Genomic DNA, 16,171 nt, shown 5'->3' on the forward strand with positions numbered 1-16,171 from the left:
GACTGAAAGGTACCAGAGAGTTCCTTCATAGAAGCTACCAGATCTGCACCCTGCTCTACTGCCTGTTCCTTAAGTAAATCCTCAATACATTGTTTGCAAATAGCTTTAGACCAGGAGTCTCCCATAGACGTTCTACATGAAGGGCACTTCTTCTTAGAACCATGGGGGGACTTGCTCGTGGCTTTCTGAAAGACACAAAATACAGGAAGGGGCAGCATGAGCCTAAAAAACAGCAACACCAGCGCTACATAGAGGACCACCGGGAGTGCCCCCCCTAGGATCAACCATCACCAGGATCCCAGACACACTACCCTTCCCCCCGACCACCAAGGAGGAACACCAGTGGAGCTACTGGATACAAGTAAGGGAACACCTCCCCAGGTTTCCTCTTACCTTCGAGTGGCTGGTGCTATTATCTCCAGGAGTTTTTGAAGCCTCTGCCTCGGACATTCTCCCGTTGAGGAAGCGTGGTACGAATGCGCCTCTAACAGCTACCTGTGCAACTGTGAAAAGAGAGGCTGCACCAGCCGAACGCTAGGTTCCCTTTCACGTGCCGCGTCCGGAACCGGAAGACGCGGATCGAACGAAGGGGTCCGCCCCCACCGGAACTGACGTCGCCCGCCTACCGGTCCGGCTTCCAGCTCCCAGCCGGCTGCGTACACAGGGGGGCCCTGGACGCCTTCGTTCAGCACCCCACTGGGCGAAACGCAAGGATGAACCTCTCCAAAGACTTCCTGCTTTCCCCAAGCGAAGATTGGAGTGCGTGTAAAGGTCAGTCGAGTATTCAGCTTCCCCAGCCGACTGGACTGTTTGTTCCGTTGAAACCCCCGCGGGTGAACGAACGGACGACCCCATGAACTTCCCGCTTTCCCCAAGCGGAGTTTAGGGTATATGGACAGTACGAACACTTCAGCTCCCCGCCGATAGGACTGTCCTGGACCGACCGATGAACGGTCGGATAGCCGAACGGGGCCAGGGCTCCGCTCGGATGGCTTCAGTTTCACCAACCGAATTTAGCCTTAAGGTTCCTTGGCGATGTCTCCCCGCCGGAGGAAACACCATAACTGAGGAACGAAGGGAGGAGGAGGCTTAAATTATGAAATTGAAGGCGGTGTTTCCTCAGAGGGGAGGAGCCGGTGTCTCTCTAAGGTGGCTGTCCTGAAAGACGATTGGGGAAAACTATCTTTAAGCTTTTTGGAAAACATAGGGAAGGGTTATCACCCCTGTATAATTTGTTTTGCCGTCCGTCTTTTTTCATCTCACTTGCTGTTGTCTCCTTCCGTTTGCAAGTAGGAGATGTTTGTAAGTTGGATGTTTGAAAGTAGGGGCCTGCCCTATATGCTCTGCAGAAATGGCAGAACAAGGTGTTGGTTTTGCCACAACATTGTAAGCCCTCAAAGTGACTCTTTGTGGGCGCTGCAGCGCCCTGCTGTGAACGATTATATCAAGAAGAGTAATTACATGCCATTGTTGAACAGTGGTAGAAAATTTGACCTTTGGGGGTTGTGGTGCTGGTGCCACAACACTGTAAGTCCTCACAGTTTTACTCTCGGTGGGCACAGGAATGGGCCCTGCTGTGAAATATTATATCAAGAATTGTAATTACATGCCCCTGTTAAACAGGGGCTGAAAAATTGGGCCTTAGGCACTGCTTGCTGGTGCCACGACACTGCAACCTCTCCCATATACTCTAGTTGGAGTGCAGGAATGAGCCCTGCTGCAAAGCATTGCATCAAAAATTGTAATTACATGCCCCTGTTGAACAGGGGCTGAAAAATTGGGCTGGAGGCACACAACACCCACTAACTCCTGCAGATGCCTTTATTATAGAACACCAGCAATAAAGGGTAGATACAGGTGTATACTGTGCTGTGCTGGAGTCACACAACACCCACTTTAACTCCTGCAGATGCCTATATATTAGAGAACAACAGCAATAAAGGGTAGATACAGGTGTATACTGTGCTGGAGGCACACAACACCCACTAACTCCTGCAGATGCCTGAGAAAAGAACATACTGTCCCTGCCTATCTTGCTCTTTCCCTGCACGCCAGAACACACTACACAAGGCCGCCGTGCTGGCGGCCTTATATAGTGTGGGGCGTGTATTAAACCCCCAAGCTATAAATTGGCCACAGGCATCCTGCCAGTGGCCAATTATGGCTCTCTTCGCTGCCGGCGCTGTGACTGGCCAAGCATGCGGGGTCACAGTGCATGCTTGGCCAATCATGAGCCAGCAATGCACTGCGATTGCGCAGTGCATTGTGGGCCGTGAGCGCCACACGAATTTGGTGCGAACGGCCCATAACATTCGGTATTCGCCGAACAGCCGGTGTTCGAGTCGAACATGCGTTCAACTCGAACACCAAGCTCATCCCTATATGTATCGTATCGTTTTGTAATCCTTAGTTTCCAATCATCCGAGTCTCGGTCACTCGATTATATCAGGACAAATACTGTTATTATGACAAGAAACATTTTCATGCTTTTCCCTTCAAATCATTTTTCCATGAACTGTCTAAATCGGCTCTCGAAAGCTGTGTATTGCCGATGCTCGCTACTTCACCAGAATGTACTGCTCTACTGACACCATTGGCGGGGCACTATTCTTCCACTGATACCAACATTTGGGCACTTTTTCTCCCCTTAAACCAAAGATGGGGCACCATTCCCCATACTGACACCATCAATGGGGCACTATTCTTCGTCCCTATTGATCACCAATATAAGGGACCACTAAACTGACCACTGATATAAGGGGGTCCTTCTCTCATTGGTCAACGATGTAATGGACCACTACACTGACCACTGTGTCTCCCATGTTCAGTTAATCACCTGCAGGACTAGCACCGGCATGGCGGATGTTGCGATGTAGAGAGGAGGGAGATTAGTGAACATCTGTTTTTATAGGCTCTTGATGTCTCAATAAATACAACCTGTCATGACAATATCCTATCACATACGGGGGTTATTGATTCCTTATGTGAAAGTAATAAAGGTAAATGGGAAAAAAAGTGTTTAGCACCCTCTAGTGTGCTAGAATGTAAATAGGTTTCTTAGTGTAGGAAAATTTAGCCTCCCTGAGAGCCAGGCTGGGTTTGAATTTGGCTCAGTAATCCAGCCTCTCCGAGTGAGCCGAGGAGGCTGGATGACTCAGAAAGCAGCACCTCTGGTACCTCCCCCTACTTACTGAAACCTTGGAGAAACTTCCAGAAGAATGAGTGGGAGGTTAGGAGGAGCGCTTGGAGTATTTATGAGGGCCCTAGCCAATCCCCAGTAAAATGGGATGGCGAGGGACAGGCCACCTCCAAATACTTATGGATCCTGCAGTCGGGTAGAAGATGGAGATCAAGTGCTGAGGAGGCTGTCGGTGGCCCTTGATGGTGCCCTAGTCTCGGACCTAGGGCTCAGATCCTGGAGGAATCCTCTTAAAACACACGGAGGAGCCATGTCCTCTACGCATGAGAGTAGGTGTCAGGACAGCAGGAGAGAGCCAGCACTTCAGAAGTCAGCCAGGTGGCTGGCGAGTGTGGCAGCCTTGGAGGACTGAGGAGAAGTAGCCAAGAGGGCTAGTGAAAGGGATAGCTGCAGCCAGGTGCCTGAAGAGATGGTGCTGGGATCAGTAGTCACGGGGATGTAAGCTGGACACTGGAGTTTTCTACACAACCAGATGGGCCCAGGGTCCCTGCCTATAAAGGGCTTTTGCTCACAAATCTGACGGTTGCCTCTTTTCTGAAGATGCAATGTGCCTGGCTGTGCAGGGTGAGGGATCCCATTTCACCAGCGGCTCCCTAGGGAGGTGTGCTACAACTGTAAAAATGTAAAATTACAGGGTGTGGCCTGGAGCGGCATGGCGTAGGGTGCTCTGACTGAAAGCTCTGCTCTAACGTTATCCTTTCACACCAGTCCTGGGATTCTCCTGCCCATTTTTTGCCTACCTTGCCTCTGCTTTGCTGTCCCACCTGCTGCTTCCCAATGTCACCCCCCAAGAAATCAACGGGAGTCATTGAAAAGCTGGACAGATTCAGGCATTAAGAGCGTGAGGCTGGGGGGGGGGGGGGGGGGAGATGGCGCCAGCTCATTTTCTGAGTCTGACCATGCTGCCGTGGACAATGTCAAGGTCCTAGAAGTGATCTCCACCTTTGAGAGTACACTAACTGCTAAGATCAAGGAAGTGAAGGTGGACATCTCGCTTATCCACCAGGATTTTCAGAAACTGCCAGGGCGGGTCTCGAAGACTGAATGGCGGATCAGCCATGTGGAGGAGCAACTTCCACCATTAGAAGTCACCCACCGAGCAGCTCCAACACCAACTACACTCCATTCTGCAGAAGCAGGACGACGTAGAGAACAGGCTTCGGTGCTGCAATCCCCCACTTCATGGCTCTGCCTGAGGGCATGGAGGGCTTCCGATACTCCACCCTTCTTGGAAAACATGCTCACCGCCACCCATAGCAAGGATGCTTTTTCAGCTTATTTTGTAGTTGAGCGAGTCCATCGTCTGGCTGCAATACCCCTGCCTAGCAGTGCTCCTCTGCACATGTTCATCGTCTAGTCTATGCCCTTGTACACACGGTCGGACATTCCGGCAACCAAATCCGTTGGATTTTTTCTGACAGATTTTGTCCGAAACTGTTGCATACACACGGTCGGACAAAGTTGTCGGAAAATCCGATCGTTCAGAACGTGATGACGTTATGACAGGACTACGTTCACGCTTTTAGCCAATAGCTTTGGTGTAGGAATTTGATCTGAGCATGCGTGGCACTTTGTCCGATCGGAATTCTCTACACATGATCGGACAAAGTCCGATCGGATCATGTTGTCGGAAAATTTTATAGCCAAGCTGGAAAACTTGGTCCGTCGGATATTCCGACGGAAACAGTTCCGATGGAGCCCACACACGGTCGGATTATCCGACAACACGGTCCGATCGGACATTTTCCGTCGGAAATGTCCGACCGTGTGTACAAGGGCTATGAACCTCCGGGACCGAGACGTTATCCTTATGCCGTGTACACACGGCCGGACGTTTCGACAGCAAAATGTCCGGCGGAACGAATCCGCCGGAAAATTCAATCGTGTGTGCTCTTCATCGGACCTTTTCTGTCTAAAAATCAGACGGACTTTAGAAATAGAACGTTTCAAATTTTTCAGCCGGAACTCCACCGGACCCAGTTCCTATCGAGAAATCCGTTTGTGTGTATGCTAGTCCGTCGGACGAAAAACCGACGCTAGGGCAGCTATTGGCCACTGGCTGTGAACTTCCTTATTCTAGTCCGGTCGTACGTCATCACGTTCGAATCCGTCGGACTTTGGTGTGATTGTGTGTGGCCAAGTCCGTCCGGAAAGTCCGTCAGAAACTCTGCCAAAAGTCCATTGGGAAGACCGTCGGACCTAGTCTGACGGAAAGTCCGGTCGTGTGTACATGGCATCAGGCTTACCTCCTAGAAGCATAATATTCCTTACAGGAATGTCAAAGTGTATCCTGACTTTTCCGCAGAGGTACAATGACGATGGGCTAAATTTACCAAGGCCAAACGCCAGCTACGGATCAAGCACCTGTCTTACGACATGCTCTATCCCGCAAGATTGCACATAGTTGGGGATGAGAAGATACTTTTTCTTTTAATGATTCCAAATCCTTTATTGAATGGCTGGAGTGACGGGACAATGCAGGCCCTGCAACGACCTGAAGTTTGCATCCCCCACTTCACAATCCATGGCTCTCCTTCACGTCCGCAGTGTTGGATTCATCCTGGATACCCTCATAGCGGATCTTCAATCTACAATGACTTGTAAGTTTATCCCCTCCATCCTTTCCCATCTCCACCCCGACTGCCTGTATTGATACTTCTATGCACTTCTCCTCGAGGCAAGTCAAGTTCTTCTGCCCCAAACTGGCTCATCCATGTTTTGGTGGAAGGGGGACTCATGGTGGGGGGGTTGTTTTTCAGGGGTTGGGCTCGGCCCCTTAGTTCCATTGAAGGGAATTCTTACGGCGTCGGCATACCAAGACATTTTGGACAATTTCATGCCCCCCAACTTTGTGGGAACAGTTTGGGGGACGGCCCCTTCCTGTTCCAACACGACTGCCCACCAGTGCACAAAGCAAGGTCCACAAAGACATGGATGAGCGAGTTTGGGGGTGGAGGAACTTGACTGGCCTGCACAGAATCCTGACCCCAACCCGATAGAACACCTTTGGGATGAATTAGAGTGGAGACTGCGAGCCAGGCCTTCTCGTCCAACATCAGTGCCTGACCTCACAAATGTGCTTCTGGAAGAATGGTCAAACATTCCCATAGACACCCTCCCAAACCTTGTGGACGGCCTTCCCAGAAGAGGTGAACTTGTTATAGCGGCAAAGGGTGGGCCAACTCAATATTGAACCCTCCGGACTAAGACTGGAGGGTCATTATAGGTCATGTGCATGTAAAGTGCATGTCTCCTCCTTTCCCTTCATACTTTACATATTGAAGTGGTTGTACACATCGGTCATGAAACTCAATGAAGAACATGTACAGTGCTTTGAAAAAGTATTCACACCCCTTGAAATCTTCCACATTTTTTCATGTTACAACCAAAAACGTAAATGTATTTTATTGGGGATTTTATGTGATGGACCAACACAAAGTGTCACATAATTGTGAAGTGGAAGGAAAATGATAAATGATACAAATAAATATGTGAAAAATGTGGGGGAGGGGCATTTGTATGGCGCCCCCTTTACTCTGATACCCCTAACTAAAATCTAGAGGAACCAATTGCCTTCAGAAGTCACCTAATTAGTAAATAGAGCCCACCTGCGTGTCATTTAATCTCAGTATAAATACAGCTGTTCTGTGAAGCCCTCAGAGGTGTGTTAGAGAACCTTAGTGAACAAACAGCATCATGAAGGCCAAGGAACACACCAGGCAGGTCAGGGATAAAGTTGTGGAGAAGTATAAAGCAGGGTTTGGTTATAAAATAAAATCTCCCAAGCTTTGACCATCTCACGGAGCTCTGTTCAATCCATCATCGGAAAATGGAAAGAGTATGGGCACAACTGCAAACCTACCAAGACATGGCCGTCCAACCTAAACTGACCGAGCCGGGCAAGGAGAGCATTCATCAGAGAAGAGCCAAGAGGTCCATGGTAACTCTGGAGGAGCTGCAGAGATCCACAGCTCAGGGGGGAGAATCTGTCCACAGGACAACTATTAGTCGTCTCTCCACAAATCTGCCCTTTATGGAAGAGTGACAAGAAGAAAGACATTGGAGAAAGAAAGTCATAAGAAGTCCTGTTTGTAGTTTGTGAGAAGCCATGTGGGGGAGGGGGCAGCAAACATGTGGAAGAAGGTGATCTGGTCAGAGGAGACCAAAATTCTACTTTATGGCCTAAAAGCAAAACGCTATGTGTGGGGGAAACTAACACCGCCCATCCCCCTGAACACACCATCCCCACCGTGAGACATGGTGGTGGCAGCATCATGTGGTGGGGATGGTTTTCTTCAGCAGGGACAGGGAAGCTGGTCAGAGTTGATGGGAAGATGGATGGAGACAAATACAGGACAATCTTAGAAGAAAACCTGTTAGAGTCGGCAAAAGACTTGAGACCGGGGCGGAGGTTCCCCTTCCAGCAGGACAACGACCCGAAACATCCAGCCAGAGCTACAATGGAATGGTTTACATCAAAGCATATTCATGTGTTAGAATGGGCCAGTCACAGTCCAGACCTAAATCCCATTGAGAATCTGTGGCAAGACTTGAAAATTGCTGATCACAGACGCTCTCCATCCAATCTGACAGAGCTTGAGATATTTTACAAAGAAGAAGAAGAATGGGCAGAAATGTCCTCTCTAGATGGGCAAAGCTGGTAGAGACACCCCCAAAAAGACTTGTAGAGAAAGGGGGTTCTACAAAGTATTGACTCCGGGGGGCGCCATACAAATGCCCCTCCCCCACACTTTTCACATATTTATTTGTATCATTTATCATTTTCCTTCCACTTCACAATTATGTGACACTTTGTGTTGGTCCATCACATAAAATCCCAATAAAATACATTTATGTTTCTGGTTGTAACATGAGAAAATGTGGAAAGTTTCAGGGGGTATGAATACTTTTTCACTTCTTAGAAGTCTTCCTGACACGCGAGATAAAATTTACAGCGGGGAGGGAGAGAAGCACAGAGCGTGTCTATTCAGAACACAGCTGTGTATGTTCCTTTGTTCTTCACTAGGTATATGAGAAGGTTTACGACCACGTCAAGCTCCTCTAGTGATATAAAGATCTATATAGAGGAATCAGGACCTCCTTCCTGCAGGGGGGGATAAAAGACGTCACAGTGACTATGGAGGAAGAGGACGGACATGACGGGGGGGGGGTTACTGGGTGTAAATAGAAAATAAGATCTTATTACCTCCTCTGCTGACGATTTCAGCAACGTCTCCTCTCTACTTCTTACCTCAGAAACTTTCTTTCTGTAGCCAACATCACTTCCTGTCCGTAGTTGACATCACTTCCTGTCCATAGTTGACATCACTTCCTGTCTCTATGGTACAACTGAGATCACCATCTTGTGGAGTTCAGAGGAACTGCAGCCCCCGAGAAACGTCTCATCTTGTGTACATCAGTGTTTATCAACCTTTTACGGTGAAGTACCCCTGCAGGTAGGGGGTCGCCACCTCATCCCTTTAAAACCAAACCCATATGAACTGCACGGGTTCTGTGGCTGATTAAGGTGGTAATTAACCACTTTCAGCCCCCCCGGACCATTTTGCTGGCCAAAGACCAGACCGCTTTTTGCGATTCGGCGCTGCGTCGCTTTAACTGACAATTGCGTGGTCGTGCGACGCGGCTTCCAAACAAAATTGACATCTTTTTTTTCCCCCTTTTTGGTGGTATTTGATCACCCCTGCGGTTTTTATTTTTTGCGCTATAAACAAAAATAGAGCGACAATTTTGAAAAAAAACGCATTATTTTTTACTTTTTGTTATAATAAATATCCCCCAAAAATATATAAAAAAAACATTTTTTTTCCCTCAGTTTAGGCCGATACGTATTCTTCTACATATTTTTGGTAAAAAAAAAAAAAAAAACAACAATAAGCGATTATTGATTGGTTTGCGCAAAAGTTATAGCATTTATAAAATAGGGGATAGTTTTATAGCATTTTTATTAATATTTTTTTTTTTTTACTAGTAATGGCGGCGATCAGCGATTTTTATTGTGACTGCGACATTGCGGCGGACACATCGGACATTTTTAACACATTTTTGGGACCATTGTCATTTATACAGCAATCAGTGCTATATAAATGCAGTGATTCCTGTGTAAATGACACTGGCAGTGAAAGGGTTAACCAGTGGGTGGCAGTGTAGGGGTTAAGTGTTCCTAGGGGGCGTGTTACTAACTGTTGGGGGGGGGCTGGGCTTTCATTTAGTGAACACTAATCTCTGCTCCAATCACATGGAGCAGAGATCAGCGTCACTAGTTGCTAGGCAGAACGGGGAGATGCTGTTTACAACGGCATTTCCTTTGTTCAGCCGCCCCCGTGAGACGATCGCGGGTATGCCCCAGCGGCGATCGAGTCCGTGGGAACCGCGACCGGACTCACGGGGGGTCCCGACCAGCACGCGAGAGAGCGCCGCTGCCGGCGCGCTCGCGATGGCAGGGTGGCATTAAAGATTGGACGTACCTGTACGCCAATATGTCTACCCGTGCCATTCTGCCGGCGTACATCGGCGTGCGCCGGTTGGGAACCAGTTAAACTCACTTGGTGCCTTCTCTGCATTTAATTAGCCTCAGAACCCGTGTAATTCATGTTTTTTTCGGGTTTAAAGGGATGAGGTGGTGACCGTACCTGCAGGTCTACAAAAAATTTCCTACGTGAACCTGTTTCGATAAAGTAATTTCTATTGTTTGGGTGTCGTGGTTTGTGTAATGTCAGTGTGTGTGTTTGTGATGGTTTTTGTATGTGTGCATGCTGCAATGGCAGATAAACACTCATATACTGATGAGGCTGCACTGATGGGCACTGATGAGGCTGCACTGAGAGGGGGCAGTGATGAGGTGGCACTAATAGGAGGCACTGATGATGGCATACCAAGACATTTTGGACAATTTCATACCCCCAACTTTGTGGGAACAGTTTGGGGGACGGCCCCTTCCTGTTCCAACATGACTGCCCACCAGTGCACAAAGCAAGGTCCATAAAGACATGGATGAGCGAGTTTGGGGAGGAGGAACTTGACTGGCCTGCACAGAATCCTGACCCCCAACCCGATAGAACACCTTTGGGATGAATTAGAGCGGAGACTGCGAGCCAGGCCTTCTCATCCAACATCAGTGCCTGACCTCACAAATGCTCTTCTGGAAGAATGGTCAAACATTCCCATAGACACCCTCCTAAACCTTGTGGACGGCCTTCCCAGAAGACGTGAACTTGTTATAGCGGCAAAGGGCGGGGCCAACTCAATATTGAACCTTCCGGACTAAGACCCCCAGTCTTTATAGGTCATTATAGGTCATGTGCGTGTAAAGTGCATGTCTCCTCCTTTCCCTTCATACTTTACATATTGAAGTGGATGTACACATCGGTCATGAAACTCAATGAAGAACATGTACAGTGCTTTGAAAAAGTATTCATACCCCTTGAAATCTTCCACATTTTCTCATGTTACAACCAAAAACGTAAATGTATTTTATTGGGATTTTATGTGATGGACCAACACAAAGTGTCACATAATTGTGAAGTGGAAGGAAAATGATACAAATAAATATGTGAAAAGTGTGGGGGGGGGGGGGGGGGCTTTTGTATTCAGCCCCCTTTACTCTGATACCCCTAACTAAAATCTAGAGGAACCAATTGCCTTCACCTAATTAGTAAATAGAGCCCACCTGCATGTAATTTAATCTCAGTATAAATACAGCTGTTCTGTGAAGCCCTCATAGGTGTGTTAGAGAACCTTAGTGAACAAACAGCATCATGAAGACCAAGGAACACACCAGGCAGGTCAGGGATAAAGTTGTGGAGAAGTATAAAGCAGGGTTGGGTTATAATAAAATCTCCCAAGCTTTGAAGATCTCACGGAGCTCTGTTCAATCCATCATTGGAGAATGGAAAGAGTATGGGCACAACCGCAAACCTACCAAGACATGGCCGTCCACCTAAACTGACCGGGCCGGGCAAGGAGAGCATTCATCAGAGAAGAGCCAAGAGGTCCATGGTAACTCTGGAGGAGCTGCAGAGATCCACAGCTCAGGGGGGAGAATCTGTCCACAGGACAACTATTAGTCGTCTCTCCACAAATCTGCCCTTTATGGAAGAGTGACAAGAAGAAAGACATTGGAGAAAGAAAGTCATAAGAAGTCCTGTTTGTAGTTTGTGAGAAGCCATGTGGGGGAGGGGGCAGCAAACATGTGGAAGAAGGTGATCTGGTCAGATGAGACCAAAATTCTACTTTTTGGCCTAAAAGCAAAACGCTATGTGTGGGGGAAACTAACACTGCCCATCCCCCTGAACACACCATCCCCACCGTGAGACATGGTGGTGGCAGCATCATGTGGTGGGGATGGTTTTCTTCAGCAGGGACAGGGAAGCTGGTCAGAGTTGATGGGAAGATGGATGGAGACAAATACAGGACAATCTTAGAAGAAAACCTGTTAGAGTCGGCAGAAGACTTGAGACCGGGGCGGAGGTTCCCCTTCCAGCAGGACAACGACCCGAAACATCCAGCCAGAGCTACAATGGAATGGTTTACATCAAAGCATATTCATGTGTTAGAATGGCCCAGTCACAGGCCAGACCTAAATCCCATTGAGAATCTGTGGCCAGACTTGAAAATTGCTGATCACAGACGCTCTCCATCCAATCTGACAGAGCTTGAGATATTCTACAAAGAAGAAGAAGAAGAAGAATGGGCAGAAATGTCCTCTCTAGATGGGCAAAGCTGATAGAGACACCCCCAAAAAGACTTGTAGAGAAAGGGGGTTCTACAAAGTATTGACTCCGGGGGGCGCCATACAAATGCCCCTCCCCCACACTTTTCACATATTTATTTGTATCATTTATCATTTTCCTCCCACTTCACAATTATGTGACACTTTGTGTTGGTCCATCACATAAAATCCCAATAAAATACATTTACGTTTTTGGGTGTAACAAAAATGTGGGGAATGTCAAGGGGTATGAATACTTTTTCAAGGAACTGTATCTGTAGTGTTTACTTGTCTCTCTCCAAAGCTTTGAATGTCGTTTCTCTCTGGTTCTTTGTTCCTTTCCAGCATGAGTCACTTCTCAGACGTTTTCCTGACACACGAGATACAATTTACAGCGGGGAGGGAGAGAAGCACAGAGCGTGTCTATTCAGAACACAGCTTTGTATGTTCCTTTATTCTTCACTAGGTATATGAGAAGGTTTACGATCATGTCAAGCTCCTCTAGTGATATAAAGATCTACATAGAGGAATCAGCACCTCCTTCCTCCTGCTGGTGACCCCTCTAGTGATATAAAGATCTATATAGAGGAATCAGGACCTCCTTCCTCCTGCTGGTGACCCCTCTAGTGATATAAAGATCTATATAGAGGAATCAGGACCTCCTTCCTCCTGCTGGTGACCCCTCTAGTGATATAAAGATCTATATAGAGGAATCAGGACCTCCTTCCTCCCGCTGGTGACCCCTCTAGTGATATAAAGATCTATATAGAGGAATCAGGACCTCCTTCCTCCTGCCGGTGACCCCTCTAGTGATATAAAGATCTATATAGAGGAATCAGGACCTCCTTCCTCCTGCCGGTGACCCCTCTAGTGATATAAAGATCTATATAGAGGAATCAGGACCTCCTTCCTCCCGCTGGTGACCCCTCTAGTGATATAAAGATCTATATAGAGAAATCAGGACCTCCTTCCTCCTGCTGGTGACCCCTCTAGTGATATAAAGATCTATATAGAGGAATCAGGACCTCCTTCCTCCTGCTGGTGACCCCTCTAGTGATATAAAGATCTATATAGAGGAATCAGGACCTCCTTCCACCTGCTGGTGACTCCTCTAGTGATATAAAAATCTATATAGAGGAATCAGGACCTCCTTCCTCCCGCTGGTGACCCCTCTAGTGATATAAAGATCTATATAGAGGAATCAGGACCTCCTTCCTCCTGCTGGTGACTCCTCTAGTGATATAAAAATCTATATAGAGGAATCAGGACCTCCTTCCTCCCGCTGGTGACCCCTCTAGTGATATAAAGATCTATATAGAGGAATCAGGACCTCCTTCCTCCCGCTGGTGACCCCTCTAGTGATATAAAGATCTATATAGAGGAATCAGGACCTCCTTCCTCCTGCTGGTGACCCCTCTAGTGATATAAAGATCTATATAGAGGAATCAGGACCTCCTTCCTCCTGCTGGTGACCCCTCTAGTGATATAAAGATCTATATAGAGGAATCGGGACCTCCTTCCTCCTGCTGGTGACCCCTCTAGTGATATAAAGATCTATATAGAGGAATCAGGACCTCCTTCCTCCCGCTGGTGACCCCTCTAGTGATATAAAGATCTATATAGAGGAATCAGGACCTCCTTCCTCCTGCTGGTGACCCCTCTAGTGATATAAAGATCTATATAGAGGAATCAGGACCTCCTTCCTCCCGCTGGTGACCCCTCTAGTGATATAAAGATCTATATAGAGGAATCAGGACCTCCTTCCTCCTGCTGGTGACCCCTCTAGTGATATAAAGATCTATATAGAGGAATCAGGACCTCCTTCCTCCTGCTGGTGACCCCTCTAGTGATATAAAGATCTATATAGAGGAATCGGGACCTCCTTCCTCCTGCTGGTGACCCCTCTAGTGATATAAAGATCTATATAGAGGAATCAGGACCTCCTTCCTCCCACGGGTGACCCCTCTAGTGATAGCAAGATCTATATAGAGGAATCCGGACCTCCTTCCTCCTGCTGGTGACCCCTCTAGTGATATAAAGATCTATATAGAGGAATCAGCACCTCCTTCCTCCTGCTGGTGACCCCTCTAGTGATATAAAGATCTATATAGAGGAATCAGGACCTCCTTCCTCCTGCCAGTGACCCCTCTAGTGATATAAAGATCTATATAGAGGAATCCGGACCTCCTTCCTCCTGCTGGTGACCCCTCTAGTGATATAAAGATCTATATAGAGGAATCCGGACCTCCTTCCTCCTGCTGGTGACCCCTCTAGTGATATAAAGATCTATATAGAGGAATCAGGACCTCTTTCCTCCCGCTGGTGACCCCTCTAGTGATATAAAGATCTATATAGAGGAATCAGCACCTCCTTCCTCCTGCTGGTGACCCCTCTAGTGATATAAAGATCTATATAGAGGAATCAGGACCTCCTTCCTCCTGCTGGTGACCCCTCTAGTGATATAAAGATCTATATAGAGGAATCGGGACCTCCTTCCTCCCGCTGGTGACCCCTCTAGTGATATAAAGATCTATATAGAGGAATCGGGACCTCCTTCCTCCCGCTGGTGACCCCTCTAGTGATATAAAGATCTATATAGAGGAATCGGGACCTCCTTCCTCCCGCTGGTGACCCCTGTAGTGATATAAAGATCTATATAGAGGAATCCGGACCTCCTTCCTCCTGCTGGTGACCCCTCTAGTGATATAAAGATCTATATAGAGGAATCCGGACCTCCTTCCTCCTGCTGGTGACCCCTCTAGTGATATAAAGATCTATATAGAGGAATCCGGACCTCCTTCCTCCTGCTGGTGACCCCTCTAGTGATATAAAGATCTATATAGAGGAATCCGGACCTCCTTCCTCCTGCTGGTGACCCCTCTAGTGATATAAAGATCTATATAGAGGAATCCGGACCTCCTTCCTCCTGCTGGTGACCCCTCTAGTGATATAAAGATCTATATAGAGGAATCAGGACCTCCTTCCTCCTGCTGGTGACCCCTCTAGTGATATAAAGATCTATATAGAGGAATCAGGACCTCCTTCCTCCTGCCGGTGACCCCTCTAGTGATATAAAGATCTATATAGAGGAATCGGGACCTCCTTCCTCCTGCTGGTGATCCCTCTAGTGATATAAGATCTATATAGAGGAATCAGGACCTCCTTCCTCCCGCTGGTGACCCCTCTAGTGATATAAAGATCTATATAGAGGAATCGGGACCTCCTTCCTCCTGCTGGTGATCCCTCTAGTGATATAAGATCTATATAGAGGAATCAGGACCTCCTTCCTCCTGCCGGTGACCCCTCTAGTGATATAAAGATCTATATAGAGGAATCGGGACCTCCTTCCTCCTGCTGGTGATCCCTCTAGTGATATAAGATCTATATAGAGGAATCAGGACCTCCTTCCTCCTGCTGGTGACCCCTCTAGTGATATAAAGATCTATATAGAGGAATCTGGACCTCTTTCCTCCCGCTGGTGACCCCTCTAGTGATATAAAGATCTATATAGAGGAATCAGGACCTCCTTCCTCCCGCTGGTGACCCCTCTAGTGATATAAAGATCTATATAGAGGAATCGGGACCTCCTTCCTCCTGCCGGTGACTCCTCTAGTGATATAAAGATCTATATAGAGGAATCAGGACCTCCTTCCTCCCGCTGGTGATCCCTCTAGTGATATAAAGATCTATATAGAGGAATCAGGACCTCCTTCCTCCCGCTGGTGACCCTTCTAGTGATATAAGATCTATATAGAGGAATCAGGACCTCCTTCCTCCTGCTGGTGACCCCTCTAGTGATATAAGATCTATATAGAGGAATCAGGACCTCCTTCCTCCTGCTGGTGACCCCTCTAGTGATATAAAGATCTATATAGAGGAATCTGGACCTCTTTCCTCCCGCTGGTGACCCCTCTAGTGATATAAAGATCTATATAGAGGAATCAGGACCTCCTTCCTCCTCCTGGTGACCCCTCTAGTGATATAAGATCTATATAGAGGAATCAGGACCTCCTTCCTCCCGCTGGTGACCCCTCTAGTGATATAAAGATCTATATAGAGGAATCAGGACCTCCTTCCTCCTGCCGGTGACTCCTCTAGTGATATAAAGATCTATATAGAGGAATCAGGACCTCCTTCCTCCTGCCGGTGACTCCTCTAGTGATATAAAGATCTATATAGAGGAATCAGGACCTCCTTCCTCCCGCTGGTGACCCCTCTAGTGATATAAGATCTATATAGAGGAA

The 16,171-nt window shown here is 47.6% G+C and overlaps 3 protein-coding genes across 6 annotated transcripts in view; 2 read left to right on the forward strand and 1 right to left on the reverse strand.

Annotated features, from left to right (window-relative positions):
- The window catches only part of LOC143955596 (uncharacterized), a 464,194-nt gene that overhangs the window by 206,175 nt on the left and 241,848 nt on the right, over positions 1-16,171 (forward strand). The window lies entirely within an intron of this gene.
- LOC143955715 (uncharacterized) overlaps positions 1-16,171 on the forward strand; it is a 263,796-nt gene that overhangs the window by 194,212 nt on the left and 53,413 nt on the right. The gene's annotated exons all lie outside the window — the stretch shown is intronic.
- The window catches only part of LOC143955521 (uncharacterized), a 246,193-nt gene that overhangs the window by 26,489 nt on the left and 203,533 nt on the right, over positions 1-16,171 (reverse strand). The window contains exon 1 of one of the 4 annotated variants that reach the window (XM_077465558.1): positions 8,406-8,640. The exons of the other annotated variants lie outside the window; for them this stretch is intronic. The gene's annotated coding sequence lies outside the window, so the exon portion shown is untranslated. Of the gene's footprint in view, positions 1-8,405; positions 8,641-16,171 lie in introns of those variants that run through there. 4 annotated transcript variants of the gene reach the window in all.

The sequence above is a fragment of the Lithobates pipiens genome, unplaced genomic scaffold, assembly GCF_037356315.1.
Source record: "Lithobates pipiens isolate NorthernLeopardFrog02 unplaced genomic scaffold, aLitPip1_a1.2 Scaffold_35, whole genome shotgun sequence".
Taxonomy (NCBI): Eukaryota; Metazoa; Chordata; class Amphibia; order Anura; family Ranidae; genus Lithobates; species Lithobates pipiens.